We start from the raw sequence: 13,172 nt of genomic DNA, 5'->3' as shown, positions 1-13,172 counted from the left end.
CACAATGTATTACACTCCTTACTGAATACAAACATTATGGGTCTTAGTAGTAAACCTACAAAATGTATTATTTATTTTGATCTACACAACATCAACTATTCTGTTTATTTTGCTAGCTAGCCCAATGACCAATAAGGTCCGAGTACACAGTACACATATAGTCCTATTGTGAACAGTGTGTTATTTACCATTTTTTTTTATACCCCTTTCAAATTTATTTTTAATGTTTTATTCCTCAAATAGCAAGTACGGGGATGAACTTACACTGTTAAAAAAATTGGGTCATGAATTTGAAAGTCAAGTAGTGATTTGGTCCAGCTAAAGAAGGTGAAAAAGTAGCATTTCGAAAGCTGGCAAAAGATTTCAAGACCCCTTAACATAAAATTGTCCATATTTTGAGTTAGAGCCGATGAAGTTTTCTATAAATTTGATATAATTTGTCGCAAAAGTAGTGCAACACACTGTAAAATATTACTGAGAAAGCGCCGGTGGGATTTTTTTTAATTTATTTTCATTTATTGTCTAAAAGAAATGCACTACATAATAACTGTGGTCTCGGAAGAAAGAAAACCAAAAAATTGAAAAAAATACGTATAGAAAATATGAAGATACAAGCAAATGTTATTTCACTTGTAAAATCAGTGTCATTATCATCTGACATTTAAGTCAATGATCAAGTTCCAACCAGTTAGTTACAATTATCAGAAATTTAGTCGAAACAATAAACAAAATTACATAAGTTTTATCTGATCATTTTCTGCAATAAATCCCATTATATTGCTATTTAACAGTAATTGGATATATCTTAGTATTAGGTATTTGTACATTTAAAGGAGTAGGCCCAGTAAGACCCCTTTTTTGCCCCAAAATATAGCAGTTTTACAAAATTGTTAAAATGTAAACTTTTAGCTATTTATTGGAAAGTAGAATACTTCTTCTTCATAAATATAGGCTGATTTTGACAATACCATGCGCATATATCGGATACTAGCATCATTAATTCATGTTAAATTACTGAAATCTTTACAATTTAAGCATTTGAGTTATATTTTAAACGGTTTCCTTCTTATATAGAAGTGGCCGTATTTGTGTTCTTTTAATATTTAAATGTAAGTTGTATTTGATGATAATACATATAAGAGGGACGGAAAATACCAAAGGGACAGGCAAACTCATAATTCGAAAATAAACTGAAAACGCCATGGCTAAAATTGAAAAAGACAAACAGGCAAACAATAGTACACATAGCACAACATATAAAACTAAAAAAATAAGCAACACGAACCCCTGATCTCAGGTAGTCCGGAAGGGTAAGCAGATCTTGCTCCACGTGTGGCACCCGTCGTGTTGCTCATGTTGTATTTATGAGTTTGACTGTCCCTCTTTTATAACAAAACCGTTAAATAGTCTTATTAGGTAGGTCACATTCATGAAAGGGAAGGGGATTGTAGTTACGACGTGAGGAACATATCTGATATCATCTGTGAAACGGTTATTCCATAACGGTTAAACAACTCGTGATGGCGTTCGTAAAATTTACGAAATGATGATTTCAACTTTGCCATTATGAACTCTTGCTTTAATAGCTTCCTTGTGAACAGAATAACATATATAAAGGTTGAGAGTGAAAACGGATGCGGCCACTTTCATTTGAAAAGTGACATATTATGGCATATCTGATAGATTTTTCATATTTAGGCTTGAATTTGATCATCTGAATTGAATAAATCAGATCAAATCTTTCACATAAATTAATTGAATCGACTGAAGTAGAAACTTGGGTGTTTAAAAAGTGTTCATAATCTTGTATCAGATCAACCTGATATTTAAGTCCAAAATTGGCCTAATTTAGATAAAACAATATTTATTTATATGGTGTTGTTGTTGAGAAAGTGCATTTCCAATGCCACTTTCTGGAAATTATTCAGCAAGTTATCATTAATGGCATATAAAATAATATATTACTTGTTTGACGATTTCCCTTTCGATTTTTCAAAAATTCTGACAGAGTCTAAAATTGAAATATTACTATATATGATTGTTTTGTTTTGTACATTACCCAGGCCGTTATTTTTTGTTTGTTTTCTACATTTTTCATTTCGAAGACTTTCATACATGTACCTCCTAAGCCGTATAGGTTTTATTCATTGTTGAAGGCCGTACGGGGACTTAAAGGTATACACATCTACTTCATATGGTGTCTGTTGAGAGTTGTCTTAATGACAATCACATCACAGCCACTTATTATTTTCCTATAGTAACCAATAATTGTCTAACCATATGTAAGCAATGTAAAGTATGTGAAACAATGATTGCTATATTTAGACTATTATTGAAAAAAATGCCACATATATCATTTTCTATGCAATCAGTTTTAAAAATAAAATTATCATTATTTTTTTTTGTAAATTCTATAATTTTTCATAAATGAGAAAATGTTATAGACACGAATTGAAAAAGACTTCAAGATACTATGCATACATATATATATATATATATGAATTTCATGAGGAAAATGAGGATAGGAATTATGAAGCATGGTTATATTGTAATACATATGCCCTAAAAATCTATATTTTGATAAATCATAACAAAACATACATTTTTACAGTAAAATCAAAGTTCATTTCTTAACATTTAAAATTACTTCTTCACCTGTACCAAAATTTTGTCTTTGCCGGTCTGTCAATTTTTATTCTTATTAACCTAAGCATTAAGGAATTAGATATCTTTATTTATTTCAATATATATGTTGTGTACAAGTTATCATTTTGTACAAATTATAATGTGTACAAAAAGATTGCGCTGATACACACCACCATAGAAAAGCTTTTAAATGACCATACAGTACATCTTATGTACAAAATACAAAAGTTAGTTCTTTATCATTTGTTTCAGCAGGTGATTGAATTATGGCATGGAGATTTTGGGTAACATATATTGGAAAAGCTAAATGTTTTTAACAGGTTATTCATGACTTAAAGTAAAATTTAAGCTCTAAAAGACACATGTTTATTTACAGCAACGATTCTTGAGCTTAAATAGAATAATTTGTACAATTGTTTTGTACAAATTATAATTTGTACAAAATGATACCGTGTACACAACATATACATACACAGGCAAAATTCGCTAACATGAATTTCACATGAATCTCACATGAAATACACGTGAAAAATTTTCGACGATGTGAATTGGTTTATCGATTAAAAGGCCTATTATATACTATGACATTAAGTACTGGAGGCACAGTCTCAGGCATAACATTTCATATTAAACCCCTTTCAATTAACTAACTTTTATTTTGTTTTACGTGGCCATAAACTTCATTGTTAAATTTATTTATCCTAGCTATATATCCAGTAAGGAATAAGTGTTAATGTTTAATCTATTGTGATGTCTCTGAAATCAATGCACAACTTGAACTTCTTCGCTGGACGCTGTAGAGTTTGATAAACAAATTGTTAACCTTTAGACCTTTTTGTTGTTTTATTTTGTGCTTTTGTATCCGTGATTTAATGACATTCCATGCTACCAAACTTAAACGCGTCTAACCAGGAAAGGTGACACAAATGTATAACACAACAGATTCACAGAGATACATCTAAGAATTGTTAAGGTTGCCTCTGATAAATAGGTTTGCGACATTCAGTTTTGAGTATTTCTACTATGTCATTGTGACCGTTAGTGGCTGCAATATCTAAAGGAGATACTTTATTATGGTCACATTGTCTATAATCAGCACCTGTTGTTAATAATAACTTTACTATTTCTGTATGTCCTAATTCACACGACACGAAGAAAGGGGTTTCCCCTTTGTCAGAGCATTTGTTGATTTCAGCTTTGCTTTCCAGCAGTTTGTAAGCAACGTTTATGTGACCGCCTTGACATGCAATATATAAAGGTGATTCACCGCTGTTACAGCATCTATTGACATCTGTCATTTTGGTAAGAAGCTTAATGACAGTATCACAATATCCTTTACTACAGGCAATGTAAAGCGGAGACATGCCATCATTGTTACATTTATTCACACTTAATCCCTCGTCTAAAAGAACGGAGACAACTTTCAAATGATTTCGACTGCATGCCATAAATAGAGGAGATGAACCGTCTGCCATGCACAGATTGACATCAGCTTTGAATTTCAATAGAGTGTGAACAACATCTGCATGGCCGATGTAGGAAGCTAATGCCAAGCACGTTATGCCATTACTCATAATCTTGTTCACCGCAGCATTATTTTCTAATAATTTAGAAACAATTTCTCGGTTACCTATTTGGCAAGATACAGAAAGAGGTGAAGTATTATCCGTTCGACTTTGATTTATATTGGGATGTGTCTGAAGTAATCTACTGACTATATTTTCGTAACCGCCTTGACAAGCTGAATAAAGAGGCGATGTTCCGTCCTTTAGACATTTATTAACATTTGCCTTACAATGGAGCAACTTTATCACAATATCTAAATAGCCTTTCTGACAAGCTACAAAGAGAGGCGATGCCCCATTGGTCATGCACATATTTATATCAGCGTCATTATCTATCAATATACAAGCGACATCTGTATGTCCTTCCTGACATGCGATAAATAAAGGTGTCGATCCGTCTTTGAAACACGAATTTAAATGCGCTTTCTCTTTTATTAGTTTTTCTAATATTTGTGTATAACCATTCTGACTAGCTATATAAACAGGTGATTCTCCTGTAATTCTACACAAGTTAGTGTCTGCCTTATGTCTGAGCAATAAAGTTACAATTTCTACGTTATTACAAGCACATGCAACACACAAAGCTGTTGTACCATCTACCGCACAGCTGTTTACCTCTGCCTTATTTTCTAATAGCACACTTACGATTTCTTCATGACCTTGATGACAAGCAATACACAAAGGAGACGAACCGTTATTTAAACACTTGTTGACGTTTGCACCGTGGGATAAAAGTTGGATGAGTATGTCCTTATTACCGATTTGACAAGTTGTGTATAACACTGACGCTCCTTCATTCGTACATTTATTTACGTCTGCATTATTTATTAAAAGCTCACAAACTATTCTGGCAAAACCCTTTATGCAAGCCATATGAAGTGGAGATATTCCCAATATGGTGCATTTATTCACATCAGCTTTATATTTTATCAAGCTCTCTACTATTTGCACATGACCATATTGACATGATACAAAAAGAGATGATGTACCATCTCTTTTGCAATTATTAACGTCCGCCTTGTTTATGAGTAATGTATTAACAATGTCTGACGATCCTTTAAAACATGCTTTCAAAAGAGGAGATTCACCATTTTGACATAAATTTATATCTGCATTGAACTCTATTAATTGATTCACTATTTCGGTGTGACCCAGTTCACAAGCTGCCAATAAAGGTGTCACACCATTTCTTGCACTCTTATTAATATCTGTTTTGTTCTGAAGTAATTCTTTAACTATATCTTTAAAACCATTGCAACAGGCTACTATAAGCGGTGACATACCGTTCATCATAAATCTGTTGACATCAACATTTTTCGCAATAAGTTGGGAAACAATGTTTGTATGGCCTTTTTGACAAGCTGCTAGTAAAGGAGTTAAGCCGCGGTCATCACATACATTAACATCTGCATTTTTCTGTAGCAGTTTAGAAACAATAGTTGTGTGGCCTTCGCTACAAGCTATTATCAAAGGAGACATTCCATTATTTCTACTTTTATTAACATGTGCCCCTTTTGATACAAGTGTATCTACGATATCTCCATGGCCCTGTTGACAAGCTACAACTAAAGGAGATTTTCCATCTTTCGTACATTTATCAATTTCTGCATTTTTATCTAATAATTTCTTAACTGTTCGTAGGTGCCCACGATAACAGGCTGCAAATAATGGGAACATATCATCATTATTGAACTGATTTACATCTGCTCCATTATCCAATAATAGACTGACTATTTCTGTATGGCCAAGTGAGCAAGCAATAAAAAATGAGGACATTCCATTAGTTTCAGATTTATTTATGTCCACATTATGCGTTAGAAGGATTTTTACCACTTCCAGGTGACCTGCTTGACATGCGATAAAGAACGGTGTCAATCCATTTTCGGAATAAATATTAACATTTGCATTGTGTTTCAAAAGATCTTTTACCATTTCTGCATTGCCTTTTTGGCAAGCCTGGTGTAAAGGTAGAGCTCCATTGGTAAGAGACATATTGCAGTTTGCTTTATACTCTAAAAGCTTATTTACCACATTTGTATTATTTTGTTGACATGCAATATACAAAGGTGATACACCATCATTCCTACATTTGTTGATATCTGCATTTCCCATTAATAGTCGGCTTACTATATCTATATGCCCGTGATACGAAGCTACATATAAAGGAGTATAACCATTGTTTGCAATTTTATTTACACTTGAATTTTTGCTAAGTAGTTTGTCAACAATTTTTGTATACCCCTGTTGACTAGCGATCAACAAAGGCCAAGACCCGTCATCACCACTTTTATCAACGTCTGCTTTATTTTCAATTAACAATTCAACCACATTAACATGTCCATTCTGGCAAGCCATATAAAGTGGAGTTCGACCGATTTTGTTAGTATTGTTTATACATGCTTTTTTAGCAATAAGTTTAGATGCAATTTCTGAAAACCCATTTTGGCAAGCAATCAAAAGTGGCGTAGCACCATCCACTCTACTTATATTAATATCTGCGTTGTGGTCTAAGAGCTTGTCCACTATTTCAGAAAAACCCTGATGACATGCCATAAGGAGAGGGGACGATTCATCCACATAACACTTATTTACATTTACATCATGTTCAAGAAGTTTGATAACTATATCTAAATGGCCTTTTTGACAAGCTACATATAATGGAAATCCCCCTGTACTCATTGAACCATCAGCATCTGCTTTACATTCAAGTAGTTTGTTTACAACGTGTATATGATTTTCTTGACACGCAACACACAAAGCCCCATTGTCCTTTACTCGAGCGTCTGTATTATATTCGAGCAACATATTTACCATGTTGATATTGCCTAAAACACTAGCAACATGCAATGGGGTTTGTCCGTTTTCTGTACATTTGTTTATGTCAGCACCTCTGATCAATAGCATTTTCACAATATCTAAATGACTCTCTGTGCAGGCTGCATAAAGAGGGGTCGCACCGATATTTGTGCAATCATTAATTCTTGCTTTATTTAACAGCAGCTTTGAAACTATTTCAGTATGACCCCACGCGCAGGCAATATGTAAAGGGGAACGTCCGGTGTCTGTTCTCTTGTTAATGTCTGCATTTTTATTTATAAGCTCTTCAACAATGCTTATGTGACCTTGTTCGCAAGCGATATAAAGAGGGGTACCTCCATTTGTCATAAAATCATTTATGTTGATTTGGTAATACAAACACCACTGAACCCATTCAAAGTCCCCATAAAAACAGCTCCCCATCAACACATTCATATTGTCGACGTTGTTGTGTTTGCCTTTTCTTTTAGCCAATTGTGTTTGGTATGACGTATCACTTTGCTTCGTGTGAGATAAGAAAAGATATCTGAAGTTTTTGTTTTTCATATTGATGTTAAAGAACACGTTGCTTACTTCTCCTTTTGACCAATCATCAGTCATTCTCTGCAAATACATTAGTTGGTACTGTAGTGGTACCTCAATGATGAATTTATCGTACACCTTGTTTGCCTCAAATAAAAAACGTTCTCTTATAAAGTCACTGGTAGCATTTCTTATTAAACAAGGTAGCATTTTTTTCCCAAAATACCTTGTCATGCAATCAAATACAAGGTCGTGTTCAGCACGAAACACTTCTCCGTCCTTTTTAAAAAACCAATGAATAAGGCATTCAAATTCATTCTTTAACATTGATCTGGAGGTTCCGCGTGATAATTTGCAGGCTTCATATATGTTTTTTAATGTTTTGTTTACATCTTTCGGTATATCTCCTGTGAGCATGTCCTCTTCTATGTGGTTATTAAACATTACACACATAACTAAGGCACAGTACTTCTTGTGTTCTCCCTCTAAGTATAAATTTTCTATTTCTTTTTCATATACCAAAAACGGATTATTGAAAAAATTTGTAAGGTCCAAGTCTGGATTGGTTTTATAGAGCTGACATAAAAGAGGGAAGTATTCCTTTTCATAAGAATGTTCGGAAATTTTTGAAGCATCTTTACCTAAATATATTTGTGCAATTAATTGTTTTTCTGACTGTAATAGACACATATTCTCAGAGGAGAGATTACAGTCAAATGATTTAAACAGCTTATAATCTTGAAATGCTGCATCTCTATAAATCTGAAGACGACAAGAGAATATTATTTTGATCTGTGAAATTTCTAACAAATTATTGATTTCTTCTTTCATATTTTTCCAGTCATCAAAATAATTCTGAACCAGATTGTACCGTCCACAAAAATCATCTATCACAAATAAGATTTTCTTATTTGCATTACTGAGTGTTAAGATATCACGCGGAAGATTAACAGGCAACACATCAAACCCTTCTTGTTTTAATTGTAGAGCAACGTGGCGAATAGTGGCTGTTTTTCCAACCCCTGGGGTTCCAGTCACAATTGTGTACATATTAGTCCTCACAATCTGAAGAATATACTTTGAGCTTCGAGTTTCAATAAACATATTATCATTCTCCTTCCATGATTCTAACTTCTGATTCATTTTTTCTGAAACAATGTAATACAAAGGTTCTTTAATTTTAAGTTACCCCTAAGTTCACATATTAGTTCTGATATGATAAAGTACAGTAATTAATTTTTTATCAATGCTGAGTATTTTTTAAATGAGTAAAAAGTACCTCAATGATATACATGTGTTTACATTTATGATTATGACCTATATTTCTTTAACCAAAAACTAGTGAATGCGCCATCTTAAATTAATTGTCAACTTTCATGATACATAATAGAAAAGGATAAATAGAGAGTATCAAGCTATTGTTCTTTTTTCAGTATGGTAGTAATATATAAATTGAAAAAAATTGTGTACTTACCCCTAATGTTCCATGGAACTTTTCTGGAGTCAAGAACTTTGTCCTTTAATTCAATGCATTCTTGTGAAAGTGTTTGGTTTCCTAATCTTTTTATTGCCTGAAGTCAAAATGAAAATCACCAATAAACATTCAAACAAATTTCCCAAGAAAATGCTTCACCTCGGAAATAGATATCCAAATCTAAGATTAGAATAACAAGAAATTGTATTGGCAAATGCAAAGATGCTTGTTTTGTTTCTAGAATATTATATTTAGTTGACAATTTGTTATTAGCAGTTATTTTATAAAAAATGTACTTAAGATCAAAGTCCAAATCAAATAGTTACATAATTACGTCATTGTGTTATGTACTGTTTATTCTATCGTTTGAACATAATCATCATCAATAAAGCTTACATCTGAAATGTCATTCCATCTAGCCAAAAAAGTTTGGTTTTCGAGCCTTGCGACTGTGACATGTGCTAGATAGTTTCTGTAGTATTTGACTCTAGAAAGGTCTGCCGCTGGAGTTATGTCTTCTGATTCTGGTAACAGGCTTGTATTTGTATCCTTTCCTATTTGTTTAAGGTTCTTAAGGAGACAAATCATCAATGAAACATCAAATGTATCCGATCTCGGATCGCCTAAAATATACCAGTGATATAATTATAATGTTAGATAAAGTTTAACAGTGACTTTTCGGTAGAAATAGACTTTTAAGTAAAAAAAGATATCAATAAATCAAAACCAAATTATATTTCAGGGTGTGACAAACTTCTTTGATAAAATTGGGAAGATTTTAAGATTAACGAAAAAAATACGAAAGCGTAAACAAAACACTCACCGTTCAAAGGAAACAACAGAGACCATTGGTTCTGACTTATTGTTCTGTTCTGCTTTAAACCCTGCAAAGTTATTTGCCCTTTTTGAAGTGTTGACGCCAAACAAACAGGTTCAAATTCCTCATCAAAGAAAATTCGTACAGCTCGAGGTGATAATCCGAATAACAACAGGGACAATCTTGTGAAATTTTCTTCTTCTTGCGTTAAAGCTGACATTTTGTGAAGAAGTTTCTATTTTATCTTCACGTTGAACTCACTTCCGAATAACGTTTGTATGTTTCTGATATCTATTTTCTAACCGCGTAAGTTTTTTCAATATAGGTTAAGATTTGTCACATGCTGAAATTGTTCTTCAATATTAAATAATATAATAATATCTCTTGTCAGAGTATCATCCTCAACATTTTGAATATCTACACAAATAAACTACCGCATCGGTGATTCAGACACTAAAATCCTGGATTTTATCTGTTCAATAGAAATAAAGCAATATTACAGTTAATGAAAAAATGCAAATAAACACATCTTTTATACCTTACTTAAATAATAAAATATCGGGAAATGCTTAAGCTATTACTACTACATTACTTCGAAATGTGGGGTTGCTAGTTGATTAAAATGATTGTTGTACAAAGTTTAGAAATCTTAGCTTTATGTGTTGATTGAAGGGGGCGATTACTTGTCGAAAACCCCGTTCTCGTAGCGTTCAGAATTCGTCTAATTCCTACATGGTTTAATGTTGCTGGGTTTTTTTCTTTCTTGATTTCTGAATATTCCAGATAAATTTACGATCGAATTTTTAAAACATTTTATTTTCATTTGAACATTGATATCTCCAGCTGCCTCGGGCTTTAAATAGTAAAATTTAACTGTCTCGAGTGGAGAAATATCGTAATACACTTGTTGCAGTTGTGGAATCCATATATCTATGATAAAAGTGATGCCCGAGGCCGAAATATTTGAAAATCCTTAATAAAATAAAATCATTGAAGACGATTTTCAAACCAAAACTGTTCTTAAATATATTCAAAACCAAATATAGAAATCAGTAAATGACTGATTTAAATATAATTATTTAAGACATACATGCATCAAGACGAGCAATTATTTGACACCCTTAAACACGAGGCAACTTCAACTGATGATTTATGCTTTAACTCATGAAATTCTAAGTGAAAAAGTACTCCACCTATTGTTAGAAAAAAAGCATCTATCATCTGAATGTTGGGCAGGGAACTGAAAAACAAAGAAAGAGTACTGGTCTTCAACTAGCTATATACATAGAAACGAACTATTTGATAACAACTGCCATTTGCATGCCTTTGTACAAGACATTTTCAGAAAACATAGTTGGATTAACCTGGTTTTATGGCTAGCTAAACCTCCCGCTTATATGACAATGATAAAAAAAAATACAGCTAAAATGACAACAATACGTGCCAGAAATACAGCACAAACACATACAAGAATACTCATCACAGAGAAATGCAGAGACGAATAATATAATAGTCGACACTACAAGAAAACCACAGAACAACAACAAACATCTTCCATTAACGACAGACATCACAGGACATCACAAACAGTGACGCACTTTAGGAACGAACATACAATCTTTCACTTTATACAATTATTTTTACGATACCAGTCCTAACAATTTCCATGACAATGATGGTATTGAAAGGCTATATTTTACTTATTTGGATAACAAACGATAAGACAACACATTATCCAACCAAAACCATAACAGAAACATAAAAAAAAATGTCGGATATACAAAATACCAAGACACGTCGTGTAGCAATGCAAATTCACATTCGGTATAACAATCATATTCGGGAATAGGTCACATTCGGTACTTATCATGCAGACGTAGATGTAAAATACTGTTGCATATCAGTCTTTGTTATAAGAGTGTGTTTTGTCAATTTCTGGCGTCCACTGTTCAGGGTGTATAATTAAAAACTGTTTATATTCTCCTTCAATGATTTAATTGGAGATAGTACTTGATAGATACACCAGATGCCTGTTCTTGAAAATGACCATTATGTGGGACAATAAATGAAAATAATAAAAAAAAAATTCAACCAAGTGGTGCAATAAATGAAGAATCATTTTGTATTTCACAAAAAGAAACACCTCAATACAGCTGAAGAAAATGATAATGAACTATATAAAAAAAAGCGGTGGATAAGATAGAGGTTGGAAATTTAATTAATCGCTTAATAATAAGAAATCAGGAATAATGTTAAGATAATGTAGACCCTTTGCTTCCCTGCAGACATGAAATGTAAAATGGTACATTATAAAGCTGTAACAAATAAATACAGGTAATAAAATAGAAGTACAGTTTATCAAGTAATCAGAACTTATTAGCCCGAAAAAAGCATCTCTTTCGAATTGTTTGAGCTATTGATTTTGCCAATTGGTAAGAGACTTTCCAAATTGATCATCTTTGGACATGGTTTTTTTTGTTATTTTACTTTTTGGCCAAACACAACACAGTATTACTAAATACTGTAGATCCTGCCATACATGTCAAATGACAGGAAAATATACCAAAATATTCTTATAGCACATCTATACATTCAATTTATATTTATAAATCTATAAGGTCTATAATGTTCACTATGATCTGACAAATTATTTATCAAATTTACAACTGAACTTTGTTTACTCGTTTGGATTATAGTAATTATATATATTGTTTTTAATTATCATAAGTAGCAGGGAATTGAAAATACTTGTCCAAACACCTCCGATAATTTACTTTTTCTGTTTAAAGCTTGCAGAGGGACAGAGCAAAGCGCATAAACGTTCTATTACTTTACAATCGACGGGTGCTTCATGTGAAGTAGGATCTGCATACCTTTTTTTTCTTTTTTATTTTGCCATGGCTTTGTTAGTCTATTTTCGACTTAGTTTGAATAATATTGAAAACAACACGTTTAATAATTTTTTGAAGGTGCCTTAAGTTTGTTATCTATAACACACATTTATGAAACTAAAATAAACTAGTGCTAAAAACAAAATAAAACTATTCATATATCAAATATTTCATTTTGTAACACAAGACTTAAACCAGTCACGGGTGGAAAAAAAGCACGTTAAAGTAAATTTAAATTTTCAATTCAATGCATAACGTTTGTTGTCATGTGTTAAATAAATCTTTTTGAAATGGATACCTAACTAGTGAGGTATTATCGGTCTGGTTATTTTAGATTATATTCTTAACATATTTTGTACTGTCCTTTTCCTTTTGTCTTGTATACTTATTCAGTGGTTGTTTGTTTATGTGTTACATATTTGTTTTTCGTTCATTTTTTG

At 32.4% G+C, this 13,172-nt stretch overlaps 1 long non-coding RNA gene across 1 annotated transcript; it reads right to left on the bottom strand.

Annotated features, from left to right (window-relative positions):
* Positions 1-2,463: 2,463 nt before the first annotated feature.
* Positions 2,464-10,307, bottom strand: LOC143083843 (uncharacterized). The gene is made up of 4 exons (XR_012980897.1): positions 9,848-10,307; positions 9,421-9,647; positions 9,025-9,121; positions 2,464-8,698 (listed from the first exon to the last, which is right to left on the bottom strand). It is a non-coding gene; the product is annotated as an uncharacterized LOC143083843 (long non-coding RNA).
* Between the last annotated feature and the right edge of the window lie 2,865 nt (positions 10,308-13,172).

This window comes from Mytilus galloprovincialis, chromosome 7, assembly GCF_965363235.1.
Source record: "Mytilus galloprovincialis chromosome 7, xbMytGall1.hap1.1, whole genome shotgun sequence".
Lineage (NCBI taxonomy): Eukaryota > Metazoa > Mollusca > Bivalvia > Mytilida > Mytilidae > Mytilus > Mytilus galloprovincialis.
The sequence above is the reverse complement of the archived record's forward strand: the minus strand, read 5'-3'. Positions and strand labels throughout refer to the sequence as shown.